Source organism: Pituophis catenifer, unplaced genomic scaffold (assembly GCF_029215685.1).
Source record: "Pituophis catenifer annectens isolate HBS135680 unplaced genomic scaffold, rPitCat1.0.hap2 SCAF_7, whole genome shotgun sequence".
Classification (NCBI taxonomy): domain Eukaryota; kingdom Metazoa; phylum Chordata; class Lepidosauria; order Squamata; family Colubridae; genus Pituophis; species Pituophis catenifer.
Genome location: NW_027256887.1, coordinates 88,481,809 through 88,505,667, shown reverse-complemented (window position 1 = coordinate 88,505,667; position 23,859 = coordinate 88,481,809). Strand labels below are relative to the sequence as shown.

The 23,859-nt window shown below is 45.5% G+C and overlaps 1 protein-coding gene across 1 annotated transcript in view; it reads left to right on the top strand.

The window, feature by feature from the left end:
• Positions 1–3,448: 3,448 nt before the first annotated feature.
• IRF5 (interferon regulatory factor 5) overlaps positions 3,449–23,859 on the top strand; it is a 32,922-nt gene continuing 12,511 nt past the window's right edge. Inside the window, exon 1 of the mRNA XM_070947831.1 lies at positions 3,449–3,499. The gene's annotated coding sequence lies outside the window, so the exon portion shown is untranslated. The remainder of the gene's footprint in view (positions 3,500–23,859) is intronic.

Genomic DNA, 23,859 nt, shown 5'->3' with positions numbered 1-23,859 from the left:
AGAGACGGGGGTCTCTATCTGGGCCCCCTCGCTCCCGGCCCGATCCTTGGATGCCCGACGCCCTTTCCTCTTTCCTACCTTCCCGTCCCGTCCCATAAATTGACTCGTCTGTCTGGGGGGGGGGGGCTGGAGGGTGGAATTGAGGAACGGGGCGGGGGTCTCCATCTGGGTGCCTCGGCTGCCCCTCCCTCCCTCCCTCCGGGCCCGATCCTTGGAAGCCAGCCGCCTTTTCTTCTTTCCTGCCTTCCCCTCCCCTCCCATAAGCAGGCATCGTCTGCTTTGGGTGGGGGGGTGAGGATGGAAATGAGGGACGGGGCGGGGGTCCCCATCTAAGCAGTCCTCGGACCCCCCCCAATCCCCGCGCAGCAGGACTGTCCAACGGGGCAGAGGGAAGCAGTACTGCTTAGTCCGCCCCTCCCGGTCGGCTTGGCTTGGCTCGCATTTACTAGGGCGATGGGTATTGTAGTCCCGCGGAGAGGGGGCACCAGGTCGTAAGGGAGAAGGAGGAAGAGGAGGGCAAGCCCCACGTCCCTTCCAGCGGGTCCCCCCGACGGGGCGCTCCTTCCAAGGGGGTAAGCCGCCTCCCACCCACCTTCCAAACGTAGGATTGCTTGCAAAAGGGAGCGGGGTAGAGAAAACTGGGGAGGGGTCGCAGAGGAGAGGGTCCCCGGGGTGGTCCCCACAGCGCCCCGCTTCCTCTCGCTTTGGGCCAGGCGCCGGGAGCCAAGTGGCTTTGCGCGAAATCCTATGCACCCAACCAACCCACTTCGGGCGCAGCTGGGAGGAGTTGCGTTTGATCCATAAACTTAGTCCGGAGAGGGGCTGAAATGGGGAGGGGGAAACGGGGAGGAGGGGGGGAAAGAAAAACCAACATTTGGATTAATAGAACCGGGCTTTGTTGTGGTTAGATGAAGGTTTGAGGACCTGCAGGTAGAGGAACGCAGCTTGTCTGCCCTTGTCAGTTTTGCACGCGGATTCTCACTGTTGGGTGCAATTCAAATGATTCGCTTTTTGCAACAGGAACTTGTGTTCCTTGTGTGCCCCCACCCCCCCATGGGTAAAAAAAAAAAAACCAGTCTTTGCTTGACCCGGGTTAGCCGAGTTAGTTCGCACAAACCACTGTAATTTCATTTCCTTTTTTTTTTTCCAGAAAGAAAGAGCATAAACTTTTTTTTTTATTGAAAAGTTTTATAAGAAATACAAACATTTTCTCCCCACCACCACCACCCTTTCCCCCTCCTCTCCTTTCCCCCCCACCCCCCTCCCTAGACTTCCCAGAACAGGCACAGGGTATAGCATTCACAAACATAAAGCTAAGATATGCTAACAAATTATTGCATTCATCTTCTCCCTAAATCTTTAACTCCTTATAACTCAAAAACTATAAACTACTTAAAAATATTTCATTCATAAGCTGTATGAATCTTCTATATACTCTTTTTGTATATAGTCAATCCATCTTCTCCATTGAATGCACGAACGTTGATTTGATTGTGGGCCTTTCAAAACTAGACACTGTGTGTTTTTTAACTACCGTTTGTTGCAGTGTTTCTCAACCTTGGAAGCTTGAAGATGGGTGGACTTCAACTCCCAGAATCCCCCCCAGCCAGCGCTGCTGGCTGGGGGGATTCTGGGAGTTAAAGTCCACCCATCTTCAAGCTACCAAGGTTGAGAAACACTTGGTTTACAGTACTGATTGTGTTTTAATCTGTGTTTGTTCGGAGCACAGCTAGAAATCAATCAATGCCTCGGCTTCTATTAAAATCGCTTTGTTTACTTATTGATTTGATACGTGGAATGTGGCATGAATGCATTTTCTGGGTCTGAATGCAAAACGCAGCGTCCTGCGTTAATCAGCAGGTGCACAAAAGCTAAATACCTTTTTGTAGTCAAGAGGGTTCGAAATGGTGCTCTCCGAGTTTAGTTATTATTATTATTATTATTATTATTATTATTATTATTATTATTATTATTTAATCTTTAGTGAGATTCACAGCCTTTGAGGCTGGTTAATAGCTCAGCAGCCCGAGTCCTAACCAAGGACCTAGGAACTGTTAAGGTATCGTCGGAGGATGTAAGCTGTTCCCAGTAAGGTGTTTTTTTGTAGAGTCAAAATGTTCAAGTCCGGCAAATTTAGAATTTCTAAATAGCGGGGTAGCCCTTTGGGTATTGCTCCAAGGGCTCCAATTACAATCGGGACAACACACGATTTCTTTTTCCACAGTCGCTCAACTTCAATTTTGCAAATTATTATTATTATTATTATTATTATTATTATTATTATTATTATTATTATTATTATATTTATTAAATTTGTATACCGCCCTACACCCGAAGGACTCAGGGCGGTGAACAGCCGTAAAATAAAACATATAGATACAAAATTTAAAATAGAGATAAAACAAATTAAATAAATTTGGCTGAACCATTTTAAAACCCCAATAATTTAAAACCAAATTTAAAATTCCCATTTAAAAAGGGGAAAAAATTTAGGTCAGGCCGGCTTGATGAAATAGGAACGTCTTAAGCGCGCGACGGAAGGTACGCAGATCCGGGATCCTCCGTATCTCCGGGGGGAGCTCGTTCCAGATAGTTGTGTTCTTGTAGACGTTTCATGACCCAAGTAGGGAACAGCATCAGTGCTAGAGGGAAGTAGGGTTTGCTCAGTCCTTTGTAGGACTGATGATGTTCCCTAGTTGGGTCATGAAAGGTCTTCAAGAAAAGCTCAGAGAGCACCGAGGACCCCCACGGTTCTTCACCTCCTCCTCCTCCTTTCAGCAAACCCCTCTCCCTTCTAGCACTGACTATATTACTTAGTTGGGTCATGAGACGTCTGCAAAGAAGACCCCCAAGCTCAGAGAGCACCAAGGACCCCTAAACCTTTTTATTTGTTTGTTATTTATAAAGTCACATGTTTTCCTGCTTGGGGGTCTTTTAAAAGCAACCCTTTTAAACTTTTAAAAACTTTAAAAAGGGGCCCAAGTAAGGCTTCCAAGGCCTTTTGATGTCGTGTAACTCCCGTCCTGCTTGGTTTCTGCATCTGATGGATCCCAATTGGACCCCACTCCTCCCCCACTTCCGTCCTCTCCCTTCCCCTCCCTCCCCCCGAGTGTCACTGCCTTTGATTAGGTGTGTTAATACGTGTGGAATTCTTGATTTAATCAGGGAGAACTGAGAAAAAGCCGGGATTCTTATCACATCCGAGCTGGAAAGACAAACTTTCGAAAGTTTAGATTTATTTGCGGTTTCACTGTTTTCTTTCTCGGGTTTTGATAAGGGGCAAGGAGGGGAGGGGAGGGGGGTGAGAGGGTTTGACGGGTGAGGGGTCAGGATGGATGCTACCTGTAGGGCTTTCGTCTCCCCGCAGGTCTTTATTGGAAGGCCACACAGGTGAGGGTGCCGGTTTGAAAAGAGCAAACCTCTTTCAGGAGCAAAAAAAAAAAAAAAATAGTTGGCGAGCTCCGTGTTCAAGAGCAGTCTACCCTTGAAAAAAATCACGGTGAGGACTGGCGACTTCAGCTTTCGTTTCGTGCAGGTGATGCGCAAAGATGCATTTTTTTCCATCCTGCTTTTGGTTTTTTATTTTTGGGGATGGGGAGGGGGTGGGTTTCAGGGGTTTTCTTTGGTTTTCCTAGGTCGGAGTCACTTTAGCCTGGGAAAGTAAGAGACGCGTTCCCGGCTTCTGGAATTTTCTCTGGGGAGATCAGGCAAACCGTCTATTATGCTTCTTTCCTGCAGGCAAAAATATGCTTTATTAGGCAGGTTTATTAAGCATTTAGGATGATTTAGCCAGATGTTAATAAGTACAGTAGATGTTTTCTCTTCTTTTTTCTTCTCTCTCTCTTTCCTTCTTCCTTCCTTCCTTCCCCCTTTCCTTTCTTTCTTTCTTTCTTTCTTTCTTTCTTTCTTTCTTTCTTTCTTTCTCTCTTTCCTTTCTTTTTCTCCCTTTCTCTCTTCTCTCTTTCTCCCTTTCCTTTCTCTCTTTCTCTCTTTCTCTTTTCCTTCTCTTTTTTTTCTTACTTTCCTTTCTTTCTCTTTCACTCTCTCTTCTCCCTTTCTCTTTCTTTTCTTGACTTTTGTTCCTTGCTTATGGTAAGCAAAACTCAGGAATTCTGGAAGCAAAATTAAAATCTTACATTTGCGCAAGATTGGGTGTTTTAAATCTGTCTGGGCCAAATTTGTTTAATTTAATCCCTCCCTTAATTTTATTCTGTTTTTTAAATTTTGTATTTATGTATTTTATTGTTTGGCTGTTCATCGCCCTGAGTCCTTCAGGAGTAGGGCGGTATATAAATCTAATAAAGACTAAAGACTAAACACGAAATGCCTATTTTATTTTGGTCAGATAAAACTCGCTCTATTCGATGCATTTTATGAAAAGATAATAATCTTTTTCCTGAGCTGATGCCTTTAATTAAAAAAAAAATTGTTTATGGGAAAAGGTGGTACTAGACCCCTTCTGATTCTAGGTTTTTAAATAAGTGACCTTTTAAAATCTTTTTAATCCTGGGTGAGTTATCACTTGCACGAATCCTAATAAAATCACTACATGGAGTGGGAAAGGAGGATAAGGAAGGAAAGGAGGGAGGGAGGGAAAGAAAGAAAGAAAAAGAAAGAAAGAAGAAAGAAAGAGAAAAGAAAGAAAGAAAGAAAGAAAGAAAGAAAGAAAGAAAGAAAGAAAGAAAGAAAGAAAGAAAGAAAGAAAGAAAGAAAGCTTCAACAAAATAATGCTGTTTTGGTGTTTTGCAATGCAACTAAAGAACAAATCAACCAATGGAAAAGTGAAATGGCGACCCGTTTTATATTTTGGAAAATATCTGCTGGATGTGGGTTGTGTTTTCTTTTGGGCTCAGCCCAGCTCTCACCAATGGTGTAGGCTTTGAGAAGGAGAAGTGGGCAGAAGAAAGAGAAGCGAGCATTTTCCAAATTGTAAAATGTGTGTGCGTGTGTGTGTGTGTGTGTGTGTGTGTGTGTGTGTGTGGCGAGGTGGGGGGGGGTGAGGGGGTTGCGATCTGGAAAAACAGAAGAGAATTTCACCCAGAGAAGAAGAAGAAGGACAGAGAGCTCTCTAAGGTCATGCTTGACTGGAAACCCTGATAGGCCTTTTGCAGAAGAGACAGAAAAAAAATGCAATCATGATTTGTGGTTTGGAGAATTAGAAAAAAAAATCTGGATAATAGAAAGAAGTGAGCTGGGGTTTTTTTGGAATTGTAAAGTAAGGGTTAATCTGATAAATGTATTTCTATTTGCTGGAGAAGAAATTGGAGGTCTCCTTTTTTTATTTCTTTATCATTCTTTTTTTCTCCCGTTTTTCTCTTTCTTGCTTTCTAATTTTTCTTTTTCTTTCATCTATCTCTTTTTTCTGATTCCTTTCTTTCTCCCTCTCATTCTTTCCTTCTTTCCTACCTACCTACCTTCTTTATCTTTCTTTCTTTCCTTCTTTCTTTCTTTCTTTCCCTATCTCCTTTGTCTATCTCCTTTCTTCCTCTCATTCTTTCCTTCTTTCCTACCTACCTTCTTTATCTTTCTTTCTTTCCTTTCCTTCTTTCTTTCTTTCTTTCCCTATCTCCTTTGTCTATCTCCTTTCTCCCTCTCATTCTTTCCTTCCTTCCTACCTACCTTCTTTATTTTCCTTCCTTCTTTCCTTCCTTCCTTCCTTCCTTTCCTTATCTTTTTTTCCTTTATCCCCTTTCTCTATCCCCTCCCTTTTTCATTCTTTTCTTTCCCTTTCTTTCTACCTCCTTTCTTCCTTTCTCCATCTCCTTTCTTTTTCTCTCCTTTTCTTTTTATTATTTATTTCTTCATTTTATTCAATTTGTATACCGCCTTTCTCCTGCTGGACTCAGGGCGGTGCACAGCCAAAATGAAAAACATCCCAATACAAAATTTAAAATTTGTTAAAAGAATTACACACTTTGGCCCAAAATTTAAAACATCCCATCCTTTTTCTTCCGTACTTTCTTTCTCCATCCCTCCCTCCCTTTCTCTTTCCTTCTTTCTTCCCACCCACCCTCCCTCTCTTCCTCTCTTCCTCTCTTTCCTACCTTCTGCTTTTTCTTTCTTTCTTTCTTTCTTTCTTTCTTTCTTTCTTTCTTTCTTTCTTTCTTTCTTTCTTTCTTTCTTTCATTTCTTTGCTTCTTTCATTCATTTTTTTAGGTGCTTTGTAATACTTTTCATAAAATTTCATTTTAAGGGGCAGTTGGCGAAAGGAAACTTGGGTGGGAGGATTTGGGGGGGACATGAGGAGAGTGTTAATTAATTCTTTAATTAACTTCTCCTTTCACCTGCAGGGGAGAGAGAGTTCTTCCCAGATTTTTCCCGGACAAGGAGACTCCCAAATAAAGAAACCCGGGTAGCCTTTTGCCTTTGCCACTTGTTGTTGTGTTGTGTTGTCTTTTGTCTTTGGCTTCAGGGTGTTTGGGTGGCATCCTGACCTCCTCCCTGGGTGCTGCTCGCTGTGAGTCATGGGTTTGGTCATCGCTCCGAAATTTAAGAGGAGGACAGCCAAAGGGGCTGACTCATGCAGAGAGGCACTGGGCCTCCTCCCAGGGAGGGAGATGTCTGGGGATGATTGAATGTCAGATAAAAGACTTCCGTGCCTTATTTGCAAGACCTTATGACAGACAGTCCTCGACTTAACAACCGTCCCGCTTAGTGACCGCTCGAAGTTCCCACGGCACCGAAAAAGGAGGCTTGATCAGAACTTGAAACCGTGGCAACTGGCATGTACTTATGACGGTTGCAGCCTCCCGGGGAGGGGTGTGTGTGTCACGTGATTTCCCCCCCCCCCCTTTGCAGCAACGGGGAAGCCGGATTCATTTAACGACCTTGTGTGTGGCTCACTGAACCGCTGCCGTGAAAACCGCTCAACGACGGTGGCGAGAAAAGACTGTGCAACGAGGCAAAGCTCACTTCACGAAGGTTTCCCTCGGCAACGGGAAGGTTGGGCTCAATTAGGAGTCGTAAATCGAGGATCCGCTGTATTTCAGGATCGCGCTGGACTTTTGACGGATGTGTGGGGCAGGAGAGTTGGAACAAGGCTCTATGAGGATCATCTCTCCCCCTAACCAAGCCGAACACCCTCCTAGGAGACCCTAACCCTAGGAGATTTATCCAGGGGAGAAATATTATTTTTCATAATGGTTCCAAGGAAAAGAGCTTCCTCGGATGTTTACCAAAAGTTCCTAAATTATTGGGGGAAAAACGCCGAGAGAAAAGCAGATGTACACCCTGAACTTCTCTAATCTTGTCTTGCACAAGGCAGCCAGCAAAAGTGGGGCCCTCACATGTGCGCAGCTCACACCGGTTGTGGCTTGTTGCGTACCGGAATTGACAGCGCAGAAAGGAGTTTTGTGGACTTAGAATCCTAGGGCTGGAAGGGGACACCTTAGAGGTCTTCTAGTCCACCCTAGGGGTGAAATCCAGCAGGTTCTGATGGGTTCTGGAGAACCGGTAGCGGAAATATTGAGTAGTTTGGAGAACCGGCAAATACCACCTCTGGCTGGCCCCAGACTGGGGTGGGAATGGGGATTTTGCAATCTCCTTCCTCCAGGAGTGGGGAAGGAATGGAGATTTTGCAGTATCCTTCCCTTAGGAGTGGGGAGGGAATGGAGATTTTGCAGTCTCCTTCCCCCAATAGTAGGGAGGGAATGGGGATTTTGCAGTCTCCTTCCCCCAGGAGTGTGGAGGGAATGGGGATTTTGCAATCTCCTTTCCCCCAGGAGTAGGGTGGGAATGGGGATTTTGCAGTATCCTTCCCCCAGGAGTGGGGTGGGAATGGAGATTTTGCAATCTCCTTCCCCCAGAAGTGGGGAGGGAATGGGAATTTTGCAATCTCTTTCCCCCAGGAGTAGGGTGGGAATGGAGATTTTGCAATCTCCTTCCCCCAGGAGTGGGGAAGGAATGGGGATTTTGCAGTATCCTTCCCCCAGGAGTGGGGAGGGAATGGGGATTTTGCAGTATCCTTCCCCCAGGAGTGGGGAGGGAATGGGGATTTTGCAGTATCCTTCCCTTAGGAGTGGGGAGGGAATGGGGATTTTGCATCCTGGACAAATGGACTAAATTAATCAATCAGAATAGAGCTGGAAGGGACCTTGGAGGTCTTCTAGTCCAACCCCCGGCTCAAGCAGGAGACCCTACACCATTTCAGACAAGTGGCTGTCCAGTCTCTTCTTAAAAACCTCCAGGGATGAAGCACCCAAAACGTCTTGAGGCAGGCAGTTCCACTGGTTAATTGTTCTCCCTGTCAGGAAATTTTCTTAGTTCTAGGTTGGGTCTCTAACATTCTTCCACCCATGAGTTCTTGTCCTGCCCTCAGGTCCTTTGGAGAGTAAATCCACCCCCTTCTTCCCTCAGGCAGGCCTGCAAGTATTGGAAGAACGCCTCTCGTTCGTAATTTGTATTTTTATTGCACTTAGATATGCGTGGCTTTATTGCTTTCTACGGTTGTAAGCCGCCCAGAGTCGACTCGCAGCGAGAAAGGCAGCCAACCAATTTAATAAACAAATAAGAATAAATCGTGTCTCCTTCTCTTCGTCAGGCTAAACAAAATTGTAAGCTGCCCAAAGTCAGGGACCGAGATGGACAGCTATAGAAATTGAATAGATAAACAAACAAACATAGCTAACAAACCCCGATCCATAGCTTGTTCGTCGCATGTTTTAGCTTCTAGCCCCTTAATATTTTTTAAATTGTTTTTCTCTGCACTTTCTGGGGTCTCAGGATCTTTATTGTCTCGTGGGGACCAAAACTGGATGCGATACAGCTAGTCCTCAACTTGCGACTGAGCCCAACGTGTATGTCGTTAAGCGAGACATTTGAGTTTTGACCCATTATACAACCTTGCTTGCCATCGTTGTTAAGTGAATCACGGCGGGTCATATGTGAGTAACCCGGTTGTTAGGTGAGTCCTGCTTCACCACTGATTTTGCTGATTGGAAGGTCGCAAAAGGGAATCTCGTGACCTTAGGACACAGCAACGGTCGTAAGTGTGAATCAGTTGCCAAGCCTCTGAATTTTGGTCACATGATCGTAGGGATGCTGCAAAGGCCACAACTGTGAGAAATGGCGATAAATCACATTTTTTTTCAGTGCCGTTGTAACTTCGAATGGAATGGTCACTAAACGAGAACTGTTGTAAGTCGAGGACTACCTGTATTCCAAGTCTGGCCGTACCAGTGCAGTATAAAAGGATAGCAACTTTTCAGATGATGTTGATACTGGTATCTTTGACATACGGACACAATCGAGCCCCCAAATTTCTGTTATTAAGCAAGACAGCCGTTCTGCCCCGTTTTACGGCCTTTCTTGCCACTAAGTCGTTAAGCGAATCACGGCAGCCGGTTCAGTCAGTGGCATGTCGGTAAGTCAATCTGGCTTCCCCGTTGACTTTGCCCGTTGGACGGTCGCGAAAGGGGGATTGCGTGACCCCCGTTCTCTTTCACCTGCCTCTCGATTTAATTTTCTTTAAAAAAGAAAAGCCCTCTTTACTGAGACACAAAAACTCACTGACTGACCTGGATGCCAGACGTTTCCCAGGCAATTTTCCCAAAAGTTTTAATGGATTTTGAGAGAGAGAGGGAGGGAGAGAGAGAGGGAGGGAGAGAGGGAGGGAGAGAGGGAGAGAGGGAGGGAGAGAGAGAGAGAGGGAGAGAGAGAGAGAGAGAGGGAGAGAGAGAGAGGGATAGAGACAGGGAGGGAGGGAGAGAGGGAGAGAAGGAGGGAGAGAGAGGGATAGAGACAGGGAGGGAGAGAGGGAGGGAGGGAGGGAGAGAGAGAGGGAGAGAGAGTGGGAGAGAGACAGGGAGGGAGGGAGAGAGAGGGAGAGAAGGAGAGAGAGAGAGGGATAGAGACAGGGAGAGAGAGAGGAAGGGAGAGAGGGATAGAGGGAGAGAAGGAGGGAGAGAGAGGGAGAGAGACAGGGAGGGAGAGAGAGAGTGGGAGGGAGAGAGAGGGATAGAGACAGGGAGGGAGGGAGAGAGGGAGGGAGAGAAGGAGGGAGAGAGGGAGGGAGGGAGAGAAGGAGGGAGAGAGAGAAAGAGGGATAGAGACAGAGTGGGAGGGAGAGAGAGAGAGAGAGAAATAAGAGTGGACGCGGACTTCCTCGCCAGCTGCTCTGCCGTCTCTCTCTTGCGTAACCGTTCTTGAATTTCTTTCTTGAATTTCTTTCTTGAATTTCTTTCCGTTGGGTTTGGTAACATCTGATCCTTGCAGAAATCAGATTGCAGGGGAGGAAAAGTGTGTGTGTGTGGGGGGGGTGTTTGAAAGGAAAAAGATTTCTTCGTAAGGGAAATCCTTCCGTATCCCATCGTTCCGTCGTGAACAATTCTTTTTTTTTTTTAAATAAAATGCTATTTATTATACTGTTAAATTTGCTGGAAAATTACAGGTAATCCTCTAATTTATGACCACAATGGAGCCCAAAACTTTTGTTGTTAGGCAAGAGAGTTGTTAAGTGAGTTTTACCCAGGAGTGGTATTCAGCCGGTTCGTATCGCCAAACCGGAGGTGGGCCAATCCATCAGCCCCGGCTCTATGATGTCCTATTTAGGCACGTTTTCGAGGCCGGGTGCATGCGCCCGCACAGCGAATTGGTGGTAAAAATATTGGAAACCGATCGCTGGTTTTGCCCCATTGTACGATGTTTCTTGCAGCAATCACAGGTCGTAAGTGTGAAAAACCATCGTAAGTCAATTTTTTCAGTGCCATCGTAACTTTGAACGGTCACTAAATGAATCAGAAGTCCAGGGCTATCTGTAATCCCTGGCTTAGTATTTACCACTAGCCTGGTAAATCGTCCTTGTCTTTTTCTGCCGATTGTCAAGAAAGGGGAACATTAGCAAAATTGAATTATTATTATTTTTTTTCCGGCTGATTTTGGATCCGCCGCCAACTTTGCAACCTCGTTGGGGATATTTTTAAAAACCGACTTTCATTTCACACAAGTGGAAGTCTGGAAAAAATGCAGGGGCGGCGACGTTGCCTCCCCTTTTCTCTCTTGGTATCTGGCTACAAATAAATTATTTCCATCACGGGAAGGAAAAAAAAAAAAACCCACACATCTGAAAAACGGTGACATTCCACCGTGATCATATTCACGGGACCGAAAACGGCGGAATAGAAGTAAAATTGAAAATATTGGCGTCCTAAAAATAAATAAATAAATCGGGGGGGTTGGCGGGATTAGAGGCCTGCTGAGGGGTGTTGCAAACTTGGGGATCTGTTAGAGAAACTGTAATTTTGCACCCAAGATCGATGCAAGATCATTTCTATATGTTGGAATTAGAAAAGAATAATAGAGTTGGAAGGGAACTTGGAGGTCTTCTAGTCCAACCCCGTGCTTTTTTTTTTTTTTTTAAATTTGATTTATATGCCGCCCTTCTCCGGAGACTCAGGACAGCTTACAATGCGTTAAGCAATAGCCTTCATCCTTTTGTATATATACAAAGTCAGCTTATTGCCCCCACAATCTGGGTCCTCATTTCACCTACCTTAGAAAGGATGGAAGGCTGAGTCAACCTTGAGCCTGGCGAGATTCGAACTTACAGTAATTGCAGGCAGTTGGTGTTAAATTACAGTGCTTTTAGTCTGCTGAGCTATCCAGGCTCCTGATTCCTGTATTCAGGATCCGATGGAGCTCTCAAACCGTGTGTGAAATGGAGGCTCGGGAAAATAATGCTTCTGTTGATCAGTTTGGCCAAATATTCAATTTATCTTCTGTTCGTTTCCTCTCGTAGCTTCTGATTTTTCTGATCGTTCGTTTTTTTTTTTCTCTCTCTCCGTGTTTCTCAATGGACAGAGATAACTAACGGGAAACGGGGCGGCAGAGCAAATCTGGAGAAATCAACAAGATAAATAAATAGAAGAGAGTATCTGTAGCTCAGGATTGTACGGTGGGGGGTCCTGGGTGATCTCTGAGCTGGGGGAGGAGGGTATTCCTGCAAACGTTTCATGACCCAACTAGGTAACATCATCAGTGCTAGGAAGGAATGGGGTTTGCAGAGAGGAGGAGGAGGGGGAGGAGGAAGAGGAGGGGAGGAGGAAGGAGGAGGGATGGAGGAGGAGAAGAGAAAAAGAGAAGGAGAAAGGGAGGAGAAGGAGGAGAACTGTGGGGTCCTTGGTGCTCTCAAGAGCTGAGTTGTCTTCCTGAAGACGTTTCATGACCCAACTAGGTAACTTCATCAGTGCTAGAAGGGAGTTGTGGAGGAGGAGGAGGAGGAGGAGGAGGAAGAAGAGGAGAGAGGGGAGGAGAAGGACTATGGGATCCTTGGTGCTCTCTGAATTTGATTGTTTTCTTGCAGACATTTTATGACCTAACTAGGTAACTTCATCAGTGCTAGAAGGGAGTGGGGTTTACAGGGAGGAGGAGGAGGAGGAGGAGGAGGAGGAGGAGGAGGAGGAGGAGGAGGAGGAGGAGGAGGAGGAGGAGGAGGAGGAGGAGGAGGAGGAGGAAGGGAACAATTGTGGGGTCCTTGATGCTCTCTGAGCTTGGTTGTTTTCTTGTAGACGTTTCATGACCCAACTAGAGAACATCATCAGTACTAGGAGGGGGTGGGGATTGCTCTCTGCTTATATAGCTTGCCCTGTCAGCGTTTGTAGGAGGGCTGTTTTCTTCTTGTCAATTCCGTCATTGGGATAGTGGTTACTGCTTGATTATTGCTCTGGAATTAATCCGGGTATTATTCCCTGCTTATCTGGGTGTCGATCATCGGCAAGGAGGCGTTGTGGTGTTTGTGTTTTAAATTTGACGCTGGGGTGGAATGGACGGGTTGTCCAGGGCAGCGTTTCTCAACCTCAGCAACTTGAAGATGGGTGGACTACAACTCCCAGAATTCCCCACCCAGGGCTGAAAGAGGACGTGGAAGGGATGGTGGGGGATTCAGCCTCATTTTTCTTGCAAAATTGACTTAGAGAATCTCAAGTGACTCAGCCGGCGTTCATGCCTAACACAGAACTAGAACTCACCGTCTCCTGGTGATTGGCCCAAAGTCACCAAGCTAGCTTTCATGCCTAACACAGAACTAGAACTCACCGTCTCCTAGTGATTGGCCCAAAGTCACCCAACCAGCTTTTACTCCTAAAATGGGACTAGAACTCACCATCTCCTGGTGATTGGCTCAGTCACTCAGTTGGCTTTCATGTCTAAGGCGGGACTAGAATTCACCATCTCCTGGTGATTGGCCCAAAGTCACCAAGCTAGCTTTCATGCCTAACACAGAACTAGAACTCACCGTCTCCTGGTGATTGGCCCAAAGTCACCCAACCAGCTTTTACTCCTAAGGTGGGACTAGAACTCACCGTCTCCTGGTGATTGGCCCAAAGTCACCCAGTTGGCTTTCATGCCTAAGGCAGGACTAGAACTCCCCATCTCCTGGTACCTTCACCATTATATCAAACCAGCTAATTATAAAGAAAATAGAATTTAAGACAAGAGTTTATAATCCATTTATGAAAGAAGCTGAACTGAGAATTAAATCTGGTGGGGAAACTGAAGGGCCAGTGAAGTGGGAAGGGGCTTCTTAAGACCCGTGGGGGGGGGAGTAAAGGAGGAATTGGGGGATCCAGAAGCCGCCACGGATGAAACCCACAAGGGAACGAGCCGCACAACAGAAGCGCAGGGAGGTGCATTCGAGTCCCCGCGTTTCAATGAAGGCTGGGCAGATTGCACAATGACGCTGCGAAGGGAAGGGCTTTTTTTTTCCGAGCGAAAGGGGGAAGTTCGAGAAAGTTGCGGTCAGGCGAAGGTGGGGGGGGGGCTCCCAAAATGGCAGAAGTGAAAACTTTCAACCATGAAAATGGGGCAGATCGGTAGAGGGACGCCAGGCAGGTGTGCAAAAAAAAAGTGCAAGAAGGAAGAAAGTGTTGGGACGTGCAGGGAGCGGTTTTCGGGTGAACGTGATGTCTTCCCTACGTCTTTCTTGCTTTACGGATAGTCCTCAACTTACAATTGCTCGTTTAGTGAACTGTTCAGCTACAACAGCACTGGAAAATGGGACTTACGGCCATTTTCAGAGTGACGACTTTCGCAGCCTCCGATTCGCTTAACAACTGTGGCAAGAAAGGTCGTGAAATCGGGCAAAACTCGCTGAACAAGTGTTTTTGTCCTCGCCAGAGAAATTTTGGGCTCAATTTTAGTCGTAAAGCGAGGACTACCTGTATTTTTTTTTTTAATTGTATTTTTCTGCACATTGGCTTCTCTTGGAAAAGGATTGTGCGATGGTTGTACATAGTGCGTAGTGCGATGGTTGTGCGATGATTGTGCGTAGGTGAAAACTGCATTTGTGAGGCTATCAGCTCAGCCCACTCCCCCCCATTTCAAATTCCAAATACTGGCAGTCCTCGTCTTACGACCATAACTGGTTGCTAAGGAAGGTGATTGTTAAGTGAGCCATGCCTGCTTCTACCATCTTTTTGCCCCGGCTGTGAAATGAAGCGCTGTGGTTGTTAAGCAGATCGTGCAGTCGTTAAGTCGAACCTGGCTTCCTCCATTTATTTTTGCTTGGCGGGAAGGACACAAAACGGGGATCGCGTGACTCCAGGATCCTGCAACCGTTGTAAATTCATGACAAGATCCCGAATTCCAATCACGTGGTCGCCGAGATGCTGTGACGGTTGTAAGTGCGAGGACGGCTCGTGAGTGCCCTTTTTTTCAGCGCTGTGAGAACTTCAAATGGTCGCTAAAGGGAACGGTTGTAAGTCCAGGACAACATGGATATGAGGGCAGGTCGAGTGAGATTCGTCAAGAATAAGAAACTGATTGCGTTTTATCGCAATCCACAGAGGCATTTGGATTAAAATCCAGAACTGACTCTGGACTCCTTTAAACAGATCAACAGAGTCGGAAGGGACCTTGTAGGTCATCTAGTCTAGCCCCCCTCCACCCAAGCAGGAGACCCTCCACCATTTCCGACAGATGGCAATCCAGTCTCTCCTTGAAAGCTTCCACAGATAAACTCCCACAACTTCTGAAGGCAACTTCTCTGCCATTGAATATAGAATAACAGAGTCGGAAGGGACCTTGTAGGTCATCTAGTCTGACCCCTTACCCAGCAGACCCTCTACCATTTTTGACAGAAGGCAGTCCAGTCTCTTCTTGAAAGCCTCCAGGGATGGAGCATCCACTCAATTGTTAAATGAGTCACACTGTCGTTAAGTGAATCTGGCTTCCCCACTGAGTTCGCTTGCCGGAAGGTCGCAAAAGCGGATCGCGTGACACTTGCGACCGTCATAAATACATGCCAGTTGCCAGGCTTCTGAATTTGGATCACGAGACCACGGAGCTGCTGCAGCGGTGGTAGATGTGAAAAGTTGTCTGAAGTCGCTTTTTTCAGCACCGTTGTAACTTCGGTCACTAAGCAAAACGTCGTAAGTTGAGGACTGTGTTTATTTATCGTGTTTAGAAACCGCCCTTCTCCTTCTTAGAGAGCCCTCAGCGGTGATGGCACCGGGTTGGGATGGGACCAGGTGCAAAAGAGCTTTTGAAAAGCATCCGCGTGGTAAGTCCACCTCTGTTGTGGCCCGTCAGCGGCCTGTGCAGCTAGTAGCTGATTCCGACAGCGAGGAGGCTGGTGTGGTGCTGCGCCAGCAGCCTGTGCAGCCGGCACTCAAGTCGGACAGTGAGGAGGCTGGAGAAGATGTGGTGCCAGAGGCGGGGATTCAGCCAGGGCCTTCAGAACCTCTAGAAGCTTCCATGGGTGAAGAGGAAGAAGAGGAGGAGCCTCTTCTCGATGCACGGGCGCGCAGAGCTGTTAAAAGGCAGGATTGACTCTTCAGGAGGAGGTCTCCTCGAGAGTAAGGCTTGGGGCTAATTGGCCACTCCCTTAGCCTATTTAAGGAGGAACGCCGACTGAAGCAATTTGCAGGAAACAACTTCGTTCACATACCTTCGTGTCTTGTCTTGCTTATCTTATCAGCTTCCTGCAAATTGCTTCTGGGCATTCTGTCAACCATAGTAAGTTTTCAGTTATTATTCTTTGAATTCTTGGCAGCTGTTAATGCAATTAAGAGCCTTTATTGTAAAAGACTGGTTTATTCAGTAAATTAAGGTTTGAACGGACTTTGTGTGTGCTGCGTTCTTTGGGAGAACAGCCTCGTGGGTTCCCTGATTTCTCCAAGCAGCGTCATGCCAGCTCTCCGCCCATCCCCCACTCCCGTTTTGAGGGCCACTCGGTTTCATTTCTCCTCTTTCTTTGCCTCTTTCCTCATTTCGAGAAGAAAGTTCACACCATGACTCACATCTACAGGAAAAACGGTCACCCAGCGCCCGAGCCGTCTGTCTGGATTTTCAGTTCCTGGAAGTTGATCTCGTCGATGTTTCATGAAAGATTTCTTCGGGTCTCCCGTCATAATTTGGAGAGGAAACCCGAACAGCTGTGAAGACGGGGAAGGAGTTCAGGAGAAGACACGCCTCAAAACATATATATATATTTCTGGATGTAGGTCTTTGGTTATTCGGGTCTTCTCCCACGTAAAATTGGAAGTGTCTTGGCGACGTTTCGACGAAGTCTCATTCGTCATCTTCAGGCTGGTGTTCTCGGCTTCGTGCTTCCAGGAGCAATTCGCCAAGACACTTCCAATTTTACGTGGGAGAAGACCCGAATAACCAAAGACCTACATACAAACCCCTGCGAAAACCTGAGAAAACATATTTCTGGATATATATATATATATATATATATATATATATATATATATATATATATATCCAGAAATATATATATGCAGTTTTCTTGGAGGGGTGAAGGATCTCGATGTCGGATAAGGAATGGCAGAATCCGGGGGCGGCGTCAAAAGAGAAATCAGCCTAGCATCCCTACGTCGCCACAAGCGAACGAAGTCCGACCTCCCTTGAATTCCATTGAGCCTTATCTGACTCTAAGCCGCGGACGACCATTTGTTGAGAAGATTCCCGCGCGTGGGCTTTCAGCAATAAAGTAGTTTAATCCAAATTCCCGGGTGTGGACCCAGTTTTTCGCCCCGACCTTCCCTTTGTTTGTTTTTTTAATATATATATATATATTTTTAAACAAACAAACATTTAATACATCAACCCTCCCTTCCCTGTGACGCCTCGGTGTTATCTTCTAGGCTTCTTCTCCATCTTCCATAAGTTTCTTCTATCTTCATCTTCATCCAAACCATTTCATTTCTAAATCAATATTATAGTCATCATTTGTACACAATTATAGTATCAGTCATTTATATCTCTTTTCCAACCAACTATAAAAATAATTCCGTGTTTTAAAATATTCTGATTCCTCCTTGTCTTTAATCATCAAAGTTAATCTATTCATTCCTGCACAGTCTAAAAAATTTTTTTATTACTTCTTCTTCCAAAGGTATTTTCTCTGATTTCCAATTTTCAGCATACACAATTCTTGCAGCTGTTATTACAATGTATAATCAAATATACATTTTCCTTACTAATTTTTTCAGATCGTATAAATCTTTTTGTCTTCCTTTTGCTTTTGAGGGTCACCCCAAACCCCCAAAACTTTTATCGTGTTGTCAGCTGCCCGGAGTGGCTCGATAACTGGGTGACATATATAAATTGGAAAAATAAATAATAAGTGTACCGTCGAATCGGAAGGCGCCCTGCAAGAAGCTGCTTGTCGGAAGGGCAGCGTGCCGTGTTTCACCCACAAATAAACAAGAGGCTTCATTGCACCCAGGCCTGTTATTAAAGTGAGCCCAGAGTTGTCAAACTGGCTTACTCTCCTGCACACCCAAGGTGATGAAGCCGGCCTTTGAAGGAAGTGTGTCCTTTTGAACGCTTGCAAACCAAATCCCTGTTTTTTCCTTACTGGCTCGCTTGCTAGCTAAGTTTGTTTGTTTGTTTCCTCCCCCTATTACTAACTCAATGTGCAACACACACTCCTCTGCCTATTTTCTCCCGCAACAACAATCCTGTGAGGTAGATTGGGCTATGAGAGAGAGAGAGAGAGAGAGAGAGAGAGAGAGGGAGGGAGGGAGGGAGGGAGGGAGGGAGAGAGGCCCAAAGTCACCCATCCGAGTTTCATACATATGGTGGGACTAGAACTCATCATCTCCTGGTGATGGGCCCAAAGTCACCCAAATGGCTTTCATGCATATTGGGACTAGAACTCCCTGTCTCCTGGTGATTGGCTCAGAGTCACCCTGCCAACTTTCATGTCCAAAGCGGAACTAGAACTCATCTCTTCTGGTGCTTGGCCCAAAGTCACCCAGATATCTTTCATGCTTAACATGGAACTAGAACTCACCATCTCCTGGTGCTTGGCCCAAAGTCACCCAGATATCTTTCATGCTTAACATGGAACTAGAACTCACCGTCTCCTGGTGCTTGGCCCAAAGTCACCCAGATATCTTTCATGCTTAACATAGAACTAGAACTCACCGTCTCCTGGTGATTGGCCTAAAGTCACCCAGATATCTTTCATGCTTAACATGGAACTAGAACTCACCATCTCCTGGTGATTGGCCCAAAGTCACCCAGATATCTTTCATGCTTAACATGGAACTAGAACTCACCGTCTCCTGGTGATTGGCCCAAAGTCACCCAGATATCTTTCATGCTTAACATGGAACTAGAACTCACCGTCTCCTGGTGATTGGCCTAAAGTCACCCAGATATCTTTCATGCTTAACATGGAACTAGAACTCGTCGTCTCCTGGTGATTGGCCCAAAGTCACCCAGATATCTTTCATGCTTAACATGGAACTAGAACTCGTCGTCTCCTGGTGATTGGCCCAAAGTCACCCAGATATCTTTCATGCTTAACATGGAACTAGAACTCACCGTCTCCTGGTGATTGGCCCAAAGTCACCCAGATATCTTTCATGCTTAACATGGAACTAGAACTCACCGTCTCCTGGTGATTGGCCCAAAGTCACCCAGATAGCTTTCATGCTTAACATGGAACTAGAACTCGTCGTCTCCTGGTGATTGGCCCAAAGTCACCCAGATATCTTTCATGCTTAACATGGAACTAGAACTCGTCGTCTCCTGGTGCTTGGCCCAAAGTCACCCAGATATCTTTCATGCTTAACATGGAACTAGAACTCACCGTCTCCTGGTGCTTGGCCCAAAGTCACCCAGATATCTTTCATGCTTAACATGGAACTAGAACTCGTCGTCTCCTGGTGCTTGGCCCAAAGTCACCCAGATATCTTTCATGCTTAACATGGAACTAGAACTCACCGTCTCCTGGTACTTGGCCCAAAGTCACCCAGATATCTTTCATGCTTAACATGGAACTAGAACTCGTCGTCTCCTGGTGCTTGGCCCAAAGTTACCCAGATAGCTTTCATGCTTAACGTGGAACTAGAACTTGTCGTCTCCTGGTGCTTGGCCCAAAATCACCCAGATATCTTTCATGCTTAACATGGAACTAGAACTCACCGTCTCCTGGTGCTTGGCCCAAAGTTACCCAGATAGCTTTCATGCTTAACGTGGAACTAGAACTCACCGTCTCCTGGTGCTTGGCCCAAAATCACCCAGATATCTTTCATGCTTAACATGGAACTAGAACTCGTCATCTCCTGGTGCTTGGCCCAAAGTTACCCAGATAGCTTTCATGCTTAACGTGGAACTAGAACTTGTCGTCTCCTGGTGCTTGGCCCAAAATCACCCAGATATCTTTCATGCTTAACATGGAACTAGAACTCGCCATCTCCTGGTGCTTGGCCCAAAATCACCCTAACCCTCTGAGGTCCTTTGCAACTCCACATTCCCAATTCCTTCATACAGTTTGGGAACGAGATTTCTGCTGATGGGGCCGGAAACTGTATTTGCCTTTCTTGCAGCCACATCATACTCCTGGCTCGTGTCTTTTTCCCAGTCTAGTCCTGTTTCCTTCTGTTACTTCAAACCCCTTTCTCTAATCTAGCAAGTTTTATTTATTTATTTATTTATTTATTTATTATATTTCTATACCGCCTTTCTCCCGTAGGACTCAAGGCGGTGTACAGTCAAGAAAAATATAGACACACAAACATCATAAAATTGCTAATTAAAGTTTTGAACTTTATCCTTAACGTGCCTAGAATCGATTCCTCATTCTGACATGAGATCCGGTCAGTTTCAAATAGAACAGATTGATTTACTTTTTTTTTGGTACTCTCTGCCACCACATACGTTTTCTGCTAGAGAAGAAACAACAAAAAAATAAATAAATAAGATTTTTAGATTCCTTTGAATATCTGCTTCGGGGTTTCCCATTCTGAGTCCGGATCGTTTCCCCGGGGACATTCGCTTGTCGGAGTGTGTGTGTGTGTGTACTTCGAGACACACACAGACTCCATCGCTTGCGAGAGCGACAATTCATAACTCTAAGGCAGAGGTCATCAAACTTGGCAGCTTGAAGACTTGTGGACTTTAACTCCCAGAATTCTCCAGCCAGGCTGGAGAATTCTGGGAGTTGAAGTCCACAAGTCTTCAAGCTGCCAAGTTTGATGACCTCTGCTCTTAAGGAGTGGAAAGCAAGTGAATGGTGGAAAAATCCCAAATTCTGTATAATTAACTGCAGTATCAATAGAAGCTGTAACCGGATTTCAAGGTTGAACATTCTTGGCTGATCCCTGACGTGTTTGCATCTCTCCAGACGGGCTCCTTTCTTAGTTGCTGAACCGGAATTTTGGGCTCCGGCAAAATTTTCCTCTTTCTGCTGGCGGGGAGATTTTTTTTTTTTCCCTGTCGTAGCCCAGTTAAGAACAAGGTTTGAATCATGCCGTGTTTTCTTTGAGAAGACCAGATGTTGGTTTGGCCCAATGTTCTTGAATCTTGGGGACTTGAAGATGAGTGGACTTCAAGTCCCATAATTCCTTAGCCAGCATGCTGTAAGAGGTATGGACTTCAACTCCCAGAATTCTCTAGTGAGCATGCTTTAAGATGGGTGGACTTCAACTCCCAGAATTCCCTAGCAAGATGGGTGGACTGGGGAATTCTGGGAGTTGAAGTCTACTCATCTTAAAGCATGCTCACTAGAGAATTCTGGGAGTTGAAGTCCACCCATCTCAAAGCATGCTGGCTGGGGAATTCTGGGAGTTGAAGTCTACTCATCTTAAATCATGCTGGCTGGGGAATTCTGGGAGTTGAAGTCTACTCAACTTAAAGCATGCTCACTAGAGAATTCTGGGAGTTGAAGTCCACTCATCTTAAATCATGCTTGTTAGGGAATGGCTATTGCCTAACTGGTTGGGTTGGCAATATATATAAACCATCAATGCATGTTTGCAGTCAAAATGTAATGTATAGCTTTAAGACTGTAATGCTGTATTGCATCATACTGTATTCTGATTGGCTAGCTCTGTAGCCAACGTACTTAAGAGGAAGCTTGAATCATGGCTTGTTTTTCTTATTACACTATTATTGCTACCTCTGCTCCTCTCTGCCTGTTCTCTCTGCATGATCACTGCTACTTGTTGTTTTCTACTGTTTTACTGATTGTTTTACTGCTGTATTTGTTCCTGTTTGCAACTCCAAAAAGAACTGTTTTATTGCATATGACTACAACAACTGGTAAGAAGACTTTGTTCTTGGAATATCCCTGGATTGACAATTTAACTATCTTTATCTGTGTATGACCTGGATTGTTTATTGGACTTTGCTTTACTTTTTCCTCAAAGTAAAAGAATATCACAACTCAGCGTGTCTGTGTATTGACAGTGCTTAGTCACAATCACTCTCTGCTGTTTTTCTCATGTGCACACCCTTGCTACTCAAGGGTTACTCTGCACATATTCCTTAACAATGCTGGCTGGGGAATTCTGGGAGTTGAAGTCCAGCCGTTTAAAACATGCTCGCTTTAAAGAGGTACAGACTGGATTTTGGCATTCTTCTCGTGAGTCCTTCCCGAGAACCTGAAATAGGCAGATGTGAATGTGAATGATGGTTATAACATATCATCGCAGGATATAAGCTGTTCAGAGTCAAAGCTGTCTTTTTGCAATTGACTGATGGTGAATTTGTCAATGCCGATGGCATTCAATTGTTTCTCCAGGTGTTTTGAGAGGGTGCCCAAATTACCTGTTACTATTGGTGCTACCTCTGCTTTCTTTTGCCATAGTTGTTCTATTTCTATTTGTAGGTCTTTGTATTTTGTGATCTCCTCCAGTTCTTTCTCTTCTGTTCTTCTGTCTCTAGGTACTGCCACATCCAATATCCAAACTTGTTTGTCTTTTTTATCGACAGTTGTTACGTCGGGAGTGTTACATGGCAGGTGCTGTCTGTTTGAAGTCTAAAGTCAGAGAACACTTGAGCTCTTTCATTTTCTATGATTTTTTTATTTTTTTTTAATTTTATGGTCCCATTTGTGGGCAAATGACATTTCTTCCAGACTTTTCAATGAGACGTTGTCGCTACTTTGTCGTGCCGTCGTTTGTGGTCAGTCTGTGCGATCTTTAGTATATTGCGGCTCGTTCCACAGTCATCCAGATGTTCAGACTCGATTTGCCATTTTTATCCATCTTCTGTCGAGTCCTTTCCCGTGGATCTGGGATAGCCAGATGTGGATGTGCAACGTTGTTACAGATATCGTCGCGGGATGGAAGCTCTTCCAAGTACTGGTTTCCTCGACTTAACGACCACAACTGAGCCCAAAATTTATGTTGCTAAGTGAGATATTTGCTAAGTGAGTTTTGCCCCATTTTACAACTCTTCCTGAGACGGTTGTTAAGTGAATCGTTGTCATTCTTAAGTTAGTCAAACTGTTGTTAAGGGAGTCGGGTTTCCCCATGGACTTCGCTCCTCAGAAAGTTGCAAAAGGGGATTACGTGACCCAGAGACACTGTGACCGTCATAAATGTGAGTCACTCACATTTTGATCATGTGACCATGGGGACCACGAGAATTTTGATCACATGACCATGGGGACGGTGCAACGGTCGTAAGTGTGAAAAATGGTCATAAGTCACTTTTTTCCAGTGATGTTGCAACTTTGAACGGTTACTAAACGAAATGTTGTAAGTCAAGGGCTGCCTGTATTATAAAGTATTATTGTTATATTATTATATTGTTATATTATTATTATTATTATTATTATTATTATTATTATTATTATTATTAAAAAAAGAAGGATGGGGGTGAGATGATGCCGTCTTCTAATATTTGAGGGGCTGCCACCAAGAAGAGGGGTTCAATCTATTCTCCAAAACACAAGAGCAAAGGATGGAAACTAATCAAGGAGAGAAGCAACCACGGAACTAAGGAAGAATTAACCAGTGGAACTGCTTGCCACCAGAAATTGTGGATGCGCCATCACTGGAGGTTTTCAAGAAGAGACTGGACAACCATTTATTTGAAATGAAATAGGCCGTGATGGCGAACCAATGACACGCGTGCCACAAGTGGCACGTGGACCCATATTGGTGGGCACACGAGCGTTGCCTTACCTCAGCTCCAGCACGCATGCATGAGCTAGCCAGCTAATTTTTGAGCCTTTTGTGTCCAATGGAAGTCGGCAAATGGGCTGTTTCCGGCCTCCGGAGGGCCTCCAGGGAGGTGGGGAAGGCTGTTTTTGCCCTCCCCAGGCTCCTAGAACACCTCTGGAGCCTGGGGAGGGCAAAAAACGAGCCTACCGGGCCATCACATGCCAAAAGCGGGGGGAACATGGGGGGATTGCGCACGCATGCATGGGGGAGCAGGGCGCAAAGAATTATGGGTGTGGCCACACACGCGCGCAACCACCCCGCACTCCCCTGGGTTTTTGGCACGCGATGGCAAAAAGATTAGCCATCACTGCTCAAACAGGAGACCAGGGGGTTGGACTAGAAGACCTCCAAGGTCCCTCCCAGTTCTATTCTTCTACGTTCAATCCAGTGCATCCGATGTTGGTGAGCTGCAGAAGTCAAGCACCTGTCGCTTTGGGAGCATGGGTGAAACGGG